This window comes from Pseudochaenichthys georgianus, chromosome 17 (genome assembly GCF_902827115.2).
Source record: "Pseudochaenichthys georgianus chromosome 17, fPseGeo1.2, whole genome shotgun sequence".
In the NCBI taxonomy this organism is placed as follows: Eukaryota; Metazoa; Chordata; class Actinopteri; order Perciformes; family Channichthyidae; genus Pseudochaenichthys; species Pseudochaenichthys georgianus.
Window position 1 is genome coordinate 25,185,568 of NC_047519.1, and position 9,526 is coordinate 25,195,093.

Here is a 9,526-nt window from a genome sequence, read left to right on the forward strand (position 1 = left end):
GAATAAAGACTGTCGTGCGTTTTTCAATTCCAAATTATAAAGGCCAAGTCTCTCTTTATAGATTTCAAAGTGAACCTGGAGATTTGTTTTTCGCCACCTACATTCAGCTTTTCGACACTCTCTTTTTTCTGCTCTCACGGTCATGGCCTTTCTCCATGGAGATATTTTCTTCCCAATCACTTCCTTTACCTTAGTTGGAGCAATGGCATCTATAACATTTTTAATTTTTGAATTAAAATGATCTACTAGCTAATTTACTGAGATGTTAGCAGGGGCAAGTGTGGAAGAAAAATTCTGAGTAAACATTTCCCTAGTATATTCAGTTAAATATCGCTTTGTGGTTACCTCTTTTTGAACATTTTTGTGAACAGAAATAGAGCTCTCAAAGAACACACATGAATGGTCAGAGAGCGCAACATCAGTCACCACAACCTCAAAGATATTCAGACCCTTTGAGATAATTAAGTCCAGAGTGTGCCCCTTATTGTGCGTGGGCTCTGTCACATGCTGAGTCAGTCCATAGTTATCAAGAACACAAAACAGTTCTTTAGCCCCTCTGTCCTGGGGGTTGTCAACATGGATGTTAAAATCCACATGTTTTTCTAAACATGTGCAATAATAGCACATGTTTTGCATTTATTTTATTTTGAAGCAATTTCGGCACTTTAAAATGTTGTTTTATTATCATTCATCTGTCCTTTTCATAGATCTTTTGATTACAACTAAGACTGCGCCTAGTGTCACACGTGTCTGACACATGTTCTTCCAATTTTTCTGGGTCTTATCAATCCATGTATTCGGATTCTGGGTCGCTGATAGTGTAAGTAAGGATTTCCTGTGACCTGTGGCTTATTTTCAGTGGTACTTGAAACACTTACATTTTCGTTTCACGCCATCTGGTTGATTTTTTTTCCCTCTTGCCAGTTTCAATCAGAGTTTGCTGATTAAAATGACCCCATCAACAGGTCTATCCATCTCCATCAAATCATATATCGATCTGTCAACTCCTTCATCTATCTATTGAACCCTTCATCATCCTTCTCACACATGTTCATGTGAGGGGAAGAAGATGAATGTCCATGTGAGAGGAAGAGGATGTGACTGATTCTAAAATATGTGTATCGTACTCGTTTTTGGGGCTGCACTTGACAAGTACTTCTCACCTTGTCTCTTTGCTTCGGGTCAGTATGACACAAAGCACAAGGCAGCAGCACCAGTGGAGTCCGACCAGCTAATTCTGCCTTCCGGTGCTGGTTCTGTGCACGTATAGATGACAGCACTGTCATCCCAGATACTGATGACAGAATGCAAACAACCATTTTGATTGTGGTATGTGTGTATGTGAACATTGTCTAATTTACAGATCAATGCCAATTAAAATGTGCATCTTGTTTATAATTGTGAAGTGGTGATTTCTTAAGAGCTGATTCTTGTCCATCAATCACAGCTTTGTCTCTCCAGAGCAGATGGTAAGACACAGTGTCTGTAAATGTGTGAACGGAGGTCGGTATAGTGTGAGAAATATGTTAATTTCACATGAGTGTTTCAGGATTGATTGATTTAGTACTGGTTAAAGGCATGATACATTTTCGTTGTTAGGTAATGCTTTATACTTCTTGTTATATTTTTCCTGTTAATTCCCTTTGTTATTATTTTATTTCTATAAAAGGTTATTTTTATTACGGATACAACTCAAACAGTCCAGAAAGGCAGGTTATCTGCATGTGTTAGCCCTATGATAGGTTGTAAGATGTCAAGAATGGTCTCTGCCTCTCGACCAATGTGAGCTGAGACACAACACAACTCCTTATGACTTTGCACAGGATAATTGTGTATCAAAATAGGATAGAGGGGAGGTATTGCTGATAACAAAACAGTCATTTACTGATTACATTTTCTTCATTGTCTGTAGTGCACATTTGAAAATCTGCAGTGGATAAAGCAGATTACCAAAATAAGAGCATACATCATAGTATTGATCTTGAACTTTTTTTCACAAAAGAACAATAAACATTATCACTGATCAATTAAATGTGATTTCTTTGTCTTTCACATTTTTTAAACCCATATAGTTATTCGCATTGGAATACAGTCAAAGTCAGAATACTGGCAAAATACAGGATATTGTCTGCTGTAATATGGGCTCTCTCTATCCTTATTAATGGCTTTAGTTGTGAACACAGGTACTTAGTAAAACAAATGAGCTTGGTGTATTAGCCACACCATTGCAACACATTTCCAAATGTTCACTGTCCTGCTCTCAGCATTTGATACATGTTGCAAACATAGGACAGGGAGTTATAATACCACAAAACAAGTATACAAACATCCACACAATATGATAAGTTCAGGGAAGTCCAAAGTCAGCCACTAGATGGGCTATTGAGTATCTCCTCAGAAAAAAATGTGTATTGGACAACATGAAAATGTTCCGTATGAATGTTCATTCTCTGCTTAAGCATTGACTTAATATTCGAGAACTATGTTTTTAATATATACTTTACTTTCCTTAGGCTTTTCAACATAAACAGATCTTTATATTAAACAAATACTATAAGACAAAATAAAGACAGAACTTTGAACACACGTGTGCTGATTCTCTGTTTTATGAATTATAAAAAAGCCATGCGATGTAAAAACATTGTTGCTCCACTGCAGTGATTTGTGAGTAATAATTACTTTTATGTGGATAACAACCACGATACAAATAATTATAGTGTTATAATAGACTACATTGTTATGCAAAGTTGAGGAATATGCATGCTTAAGCAAATGATTACGCATAACAGTTACTCTTACTGGAGGTTCGTGCTCTGCTGAAAGCACGAAACTTGGCTTACAGATCTGGTGACGTGGCAGCTCTTAGAACAGCAAGAGCCAACCTGGACCATGCCATCAGAGATGCAAAGCTCGCCCATAGCCAAAAAATCCAGAGTTTCTTCCATGACCCCATGGACAGCAGGCACATGTGGCAGGGCATTCAGTCCATCACTGGATACAAGGCTGCTCCACCACCCTGTGACAATGCTACTATATTTCTCAACAACCTCAATAATCACTTTGGCCGTTTGAGGCACTTAATAACACCACTGCAATGAAAGCTGTCCCCAAGCAGGGGGAACAAAGACTTCGCCTTGACACAGCTGAAGTTCAGAGGACCCTGAGGAAAGTCAACCCCAGGAAGGCAGCAGGCCCCGACAGTATACCAGAACGGTGAGCAAAAATCCCAGAACCACACGGGGGGACCTAGTCAATGACCTGCAGAGAGCTGGGACCAAAGTAACAAAGGCTACCATCAGTAACACACTACGCCGCCAGGGACTCAAATCCTGCAGTGCCAGACGTGTCCCCCTGCTTAACATGTCCAGGCCCGTCTGAAGTTTGCTAGAAAGCATTTAGATGATCCAGAAGAGGATTGGGAGAATGTCATATGGTCAGATGAAACCAAAATAGAAAACTCAACTAGACGTGTTTGGAGGAGAAAGAATGCTGAGTTGTATCCAAAGAACACCATACCTACTGTGAAACATGGGGGTGGAAACATCATGCTTTGGGGCTGTTTTTCTGCAAAGGGACCAGAACGACTAATCCGTGTAAAGGAAAGAATGAATGGGGCCATGTATCGTGAGATTTTGAGTGACAACCTCCTTCCATCAGCACGGGCATTGAAGATGAAACGTGGCTGGGTCTTTCAGCATGACAATGATCCCAAACACACCGTCCGGGCAACGAAGGAGTGGCTTCGTAAGAAGCATTTCAAGGTCCTGGAGTGGCCTAACCAGTCTCCAGATCTCAACCCCATAGAAAATCTTTGGAGGGAGTTGAAAGTCCGTGTTGCCCAGCGACAGCCCCAAAACATCACTGCTCTAGAGGAGATCTGCATGGAGGAATGGGCCAAAATACCAGCAACAGTGTGTGAAAACCTTTGACTTACAGAAAACGTTTGACCTCTGTCATTGCCAACAAAGGGTATATAACAAAGTATTGAGATGAACTTTTGTTATTGACCAAATACTTATTTTCCACCATAATTTGCAAATAAATTCTTTAAAAATCAGACAGTGTGATTCTCTGGATTTGTTGTTTGTTACTGCAGCAGGAGGTAGAGAAGTGTTTAGAGGTGGAGAAGGTGGAGGAGGTGCTGGAGGTGGAACAGATTAAATGTGAGGTGGAACATGCTAGATTACGGCTGATTGGAGAGGGCAAGCTTTCATCTGATGGTTCGTCATCAGGTAGTGGCGATGTTATTTCTAACTTGCGGTTGTTGCCAAAGTTTAATGAGTGTGACCCTGACATTTTTTTCACCCTATTTGAGCGCGTAGCTGCGGCAAGAAACTGGTCAGATTCGGAGAGAGTGCTGTTACTTCAGTGTGTACTCACTGGGCGAGCACAGGAGGCCTATTCAGCTATTTGTGGCGAAAATGCTTTGGACTATGCTAGAGTAAAATCAGCGGTGTTAAAATTATACGAACTGGTTCCTGAAGCGTATCGTCAAAAGTTCAGAAGTTGGGTCAACGCCGGGATAAGCAGACAAATGTGGAGTTTATCCATGATTTGACTTCTCATTTTCAGCAGTGGTGCGCGGCAGCAAAGGTTGCCAGTTTTGACGGTCTTTGTGAACTGATTGTATTGGAACAGTTTAAAGATGTTATCCCTCAGCGTGTGGCCAGTTATGTAAATGAGCAAAAGCCTTCCACCGTGCTTAGAGCTGCCAAATTAGCGGATGATTTTGTGTTGACGCAAGGGCAGTTTTACAGAGAATTGTTCTAGGGGTGATTGAAGACGTGGAGAAGATGGTGGCTATTCCTGCGGTGGTGCAAAGTTTTCACCAGGCTCCTCCCGTAGATTTGCAGGTCCGGGGCGACCCAAGGGCGCTAGAGTGGGTCTATGTAATTATTGCCGAGGAGAGGGTCATTGGAAGGATCAGTGTCCGTTGCTGGAACCTGAGGGGAAGCCTCGTTTTTCATCACATGCTCCAGCCATGTGTTATTCTGCCGTTTTGGTTAAAAAGCCGCAGGGTGTAGGATCGGGCATGGTGCCTGATAAGAAGCTGGTTTGTGCCGACTTGGATGTGGGTTCTGGTTTTGAGCCATTCATAACGTAAGCCGTTGTATCAGTAGTCGGTAGTGACAAGTATGTTCCGATTAAGGTGTTTTGTGACACAGCAGCTAGATACTCATTTATTGTTGAGTCAGTGTTGCCTTTTTCGTCAGAGATAGAGACTGGGGATTTAGTGATGATGAGGGGCATGGAGATAGGCTTGATTCCTGTGCGACGTCATACAATAGTGCTGGATTGTGAGCTGGTGCGGGGAGTTGTGTCTATCGGCGTGCGTCCCACGTTGCCACTTCATGGGGTACATATGATTTTGGGCAACGATCTCGCTGGTAGTGCTGTGTGGGCTGGTGTGCCCCAGGCCGTTGGCATCTGGGGAGCCAGATGAGAGTGGTTTGCAGTTTCCAAGTGTGTTTCCAGTTTGTGCTGTTATGCGTGTGCAGAGCCGTAGGATGTCTGCTGACCCGCCTGTTTCGGAGTGTAGAAAAAGTGGTGTTGAACAGGTGGTCTCAATGCCTGATCTCCCTTTGTCTGTGTCAAAGGAGGAGGAAGACGACGAGGAGACTCTTCCTCACACAGAGATCCTGGATATATTCGAGGAGGGTCTTTCTCAACTTGTTCAGGACCCTTTACTCTGGTATCTGCCAATTCAGGTACATTTGGAGGAGGTTAATTCCCAGATTGCTTTGGAGTATGGCCAAGCCATGACTGTCAGGGTTTTAAAGGCAGATGGGGAGATTCTGCCCATAGCTGTGGTGCAAAATGCAACCGTCTTGGATCTGAAGAAGGCCAGTGATGACAAGATGAGGCTTAAGGACTATGGGATCATAAAAATGGACGAAGTGACGTTCATGAAAAGACACATGAAAAAAGTCCATACTGGACACACACCTGATGGTCAATACACAGGAGGATGTTGGTTTGTCGTGGATCCCTTTGGGGCCCCGTCTTAAGGGGGGGGGGGCTGTGATGCCCCTGTGGGTTCATCTGGAGAGGGTGTGGCTGTGCTGCATCCAGCCTCCTTGATTGCAGTAACTCCAACCCAGTCTCACAAAAAAAACGTGTAATAACTACGTTGGTCCACAACTTGGGACATAGTATTTCTACACAAACGCCTCTGAAATTGTAAGATCGCTAAGTTTTTTTTCACCATTTATTCCAATGGCTGGCGTCTATGTCACGTGATCTTCAAATTTCTCCCTGCAGAAAAAAAAAACATGGCCGAACTTCGTTTTATTCTCGGTGGGAAATGCCTATTTTAAGGTTAGTTTGGCCATTAAAATGCGTTTTGATGTCATTTGATGCGAGAAATATTAGTTGTTATTTCAGATTATGTGTGCAGTGGATGTACATGATCTTTAGTTTGCTAGTTATACGAAGATTACTTCAGGAAATTGTGTCTATACAACGTTTTTATTGTTACCAAGGTGGTTGCTAGGGACGCTGCTATCAATATTATTTCTGTTATGTTGTGTAACTGTTTAATGATTATCTTTATTGCTACCCCCTTCCCCGTCAATTTATAGTGTTGGTCCACAGCGCAAACGTATTAGTTTAACAAAATCCGCATCTAAAATTGTGGCATAGATACGTTATTTTCCCCAGTGCAATTCTCCAACCCAGTCTCACGCAGCGGCGTAGCTGTGGGTGGGCCCGGGTGGGCCTGGGCCCACCCACATGCACGTCTGGCCCACCCACAGCCAATCAGCGCTTCATAGCGCAGAGCCGGGAAGCCCAGAAGGAAGTGCCACAAACTGCAGTTCATCTAGTGGCCGACAGGGGATGGATGCAAAAAGGAGCAATTCCCATAGACCCCCATGTTAAAATGTCCAATAAAACTTATTCTGGATATAGATTCCACCTTCATGACAATGGAATAGGGAGTGCATTTTTTTACCGTGAGTTTTTATAGTAAGTAAAGTAACTTTTGCCGTGAGTGAATGAAAGTATTATTTCTTCTTGAGGTCTGCAGTTTAGCGTGTACACATTTGCTGAATATGAAAACACAAGTATAATATGTAGTGAAATGGTGTGGTTGCTCAACTAAGTGATCAGTATATGTGATGGAAGATAGTGTGAGTGTGTGTGTGTGTGTGTGTGTGTGTGTGTGTGTGTGTGTGTGTGTGTGTGTGTGTGTGTGTGTGTGTGTGTGTGTGTGTGTGTGTGTGTGTGTGTGTGTGTGTGTGTGTGTGTGTGTGAGAGAGGGAGAGAGAGTGAGCGTGTGTGAGAGAGAGAGTGAATGAATGAGTGTATGAGAGACAGTGGATCTTACCTTTTAGAAGTGTTTCTTCCTTGCCTTTCTCTTTGAAAAGTCTGTGATTAGGTCATCAAAATCCAGATCCCTCACAAGATCAGACTCGATGGCCATCAAAGAAAGGGCTGAAAGTCTCTTCTGACCCATGGTTGTCCTAAGTTCATTTTTGATGCATTTAAGCTGTGAAAAGGACCTCTCACCCTCGCAGTTGGTTACAGGTAGTGTAAGAAAAATCCTGAGCGTAACAAAAACATTGGGGAATGTTGTCTGTAGTCCATGTTTTAGCACCACCTGCAGTCTGTTTGCAGGAGTTTTATCTGGCTCTGTGCTGACAAAAGCCCTAAACTGGATCAGCTCATCTCCTAATGACTTATCCAAGTCAGTAGGATATGATGAGGAGAGAATATTGGCCCGTCTGCGGAGATCAGTGTCATCACAGCACATGTCAAATAGGACTCCAAAGTGATCATTTATGACTTTGTATGCATCCAGGCGTTTGCTAAGTCCTGAGAACAACCTGTCAATAATGACATTGAATGTCTCAACCTGGAATTTTGTACTGCCAGTCAGTACCACCTCGTGCTCCACTGTCTCGTTATCAAATACTCGTCTTTTACCAACACGGTGAGTCTCGTGCTGGTATGTCTGTGTCACGCCGGTGACGGCCCGGGTAGATGTCTCAAAGTCCGAAAATGTCCCTCGTAGTGATGCAACATAAGTGCGCAGCGATTCCAAAAGTCGCACAGCTGTCATTAGGTCAATGTCTTTCTTTTGCAAGCCAGTGCTCGTAAGCTTGAATTTGTGCAGTACAGTGTCCCAAAATATTGTCAGCAGAGCAGTCTCTAGTTTCCCAAGTTTGCCACACAGCGCAGAGGCCTCTCGCCGTGTGTTCTGGCGCTCTTCATCATCAGCCGCCAACATTTGTAAAGCCCCTCTTATTGCAGTGTAATTCTCACGAAGAGCTCTTGTGGAGTCTCCTCTGCAGCTCCATCTTGTACAGGAGAGAGATTTTAGCTTCAGTGTGATGTTTTCAGTGAACACTTTATTCCATCGGTGGGTAGAAGCAGAGCAAAAAGCTTGAAGTGCTTGAAGTATATCAAAAAACTGGCTTGCTTCACGACAACTACTTTCAACACAGTTGACACCAACCAAATTCAAGGAGTGTGCTGCGCACGGAATGTAATGTATGAGTGGGTTGCTTTTCTTGAGATGAGCTTTCAGCCCATTATATTTTCCTGACATGTTGGATGCGTTGTCATAAGCCTGGCCACGGCAGTTTGAGAGATCCAGCCCCATATCAATGACCATCTTCATCACGCAGTCAGCCAGACTTGACCCAGTGTGACTGTGAATGGGTTCAAATCCAATAAATGACTTTTCCTTTCTCACTCACAAATCGGAAAACGAAAGTTAATTGGTCGACGTGAGACATGTCAGGTGTAGAATCTACGATGACAGAGAAATACCTTGCTCGCTGTAGTTCTGTTGCTATTGCTTCCTTTGTTCTGTCACCCATCAAACCAATAAACTCCTCACAGATAGTTGATGACAAGTATGAAGTCCTACCACGTCCCTTCTGGCCAAACTTCTGCAAATGATCCTTTAAAAATGGATCAAACTGCGCGAGCAGCTCCAGGATTCCCAGGTAGTTCCCGTTATGTGCGGATCCTAAAAGTTCGTCATTTCCCCGGAAAGGAAGCCCCCTCTCACTCAATAATTTAATCACCGCAACTACACGTCTCAATACATCCTTCCAGTATTGACTTTCTGTGTCGACCAGCATCCCTAGAGAAGCATCCACAGTGCCCATGAGTTTAGTGCGATGCATAAGTGAAAGTATGCATTTTCTGTGCTCACCACTCGTCTCATGTTCCGTTATCCTCTCGGGATGCTTCCAATCACTAAAGCCGAGAACAAATGCATTACTGTGGCTGTGAGTGGATACAAGTTTGCGGGCAAAACAATAAATTGCTCCGGTAGATGGAGAATAAATAATCCAATCGCGTTGAACGATTTCTCCATTGTGAAGCTGTCTGGTCAGCATATCATTGGTCAGTGAGCGTGTCCGGCCGCTAGCATCGGTCTCCCTCCGAGATGCTGGATACTTCGTTGCCCGATTATGAAAGTATGAAACCTCTTTCATCAAAGTCTCCTCCCGGACATTTCCAGCAATTAATCCCCATTGTGCAGGGTCCTGAGAGACACAGGGAACTTCCG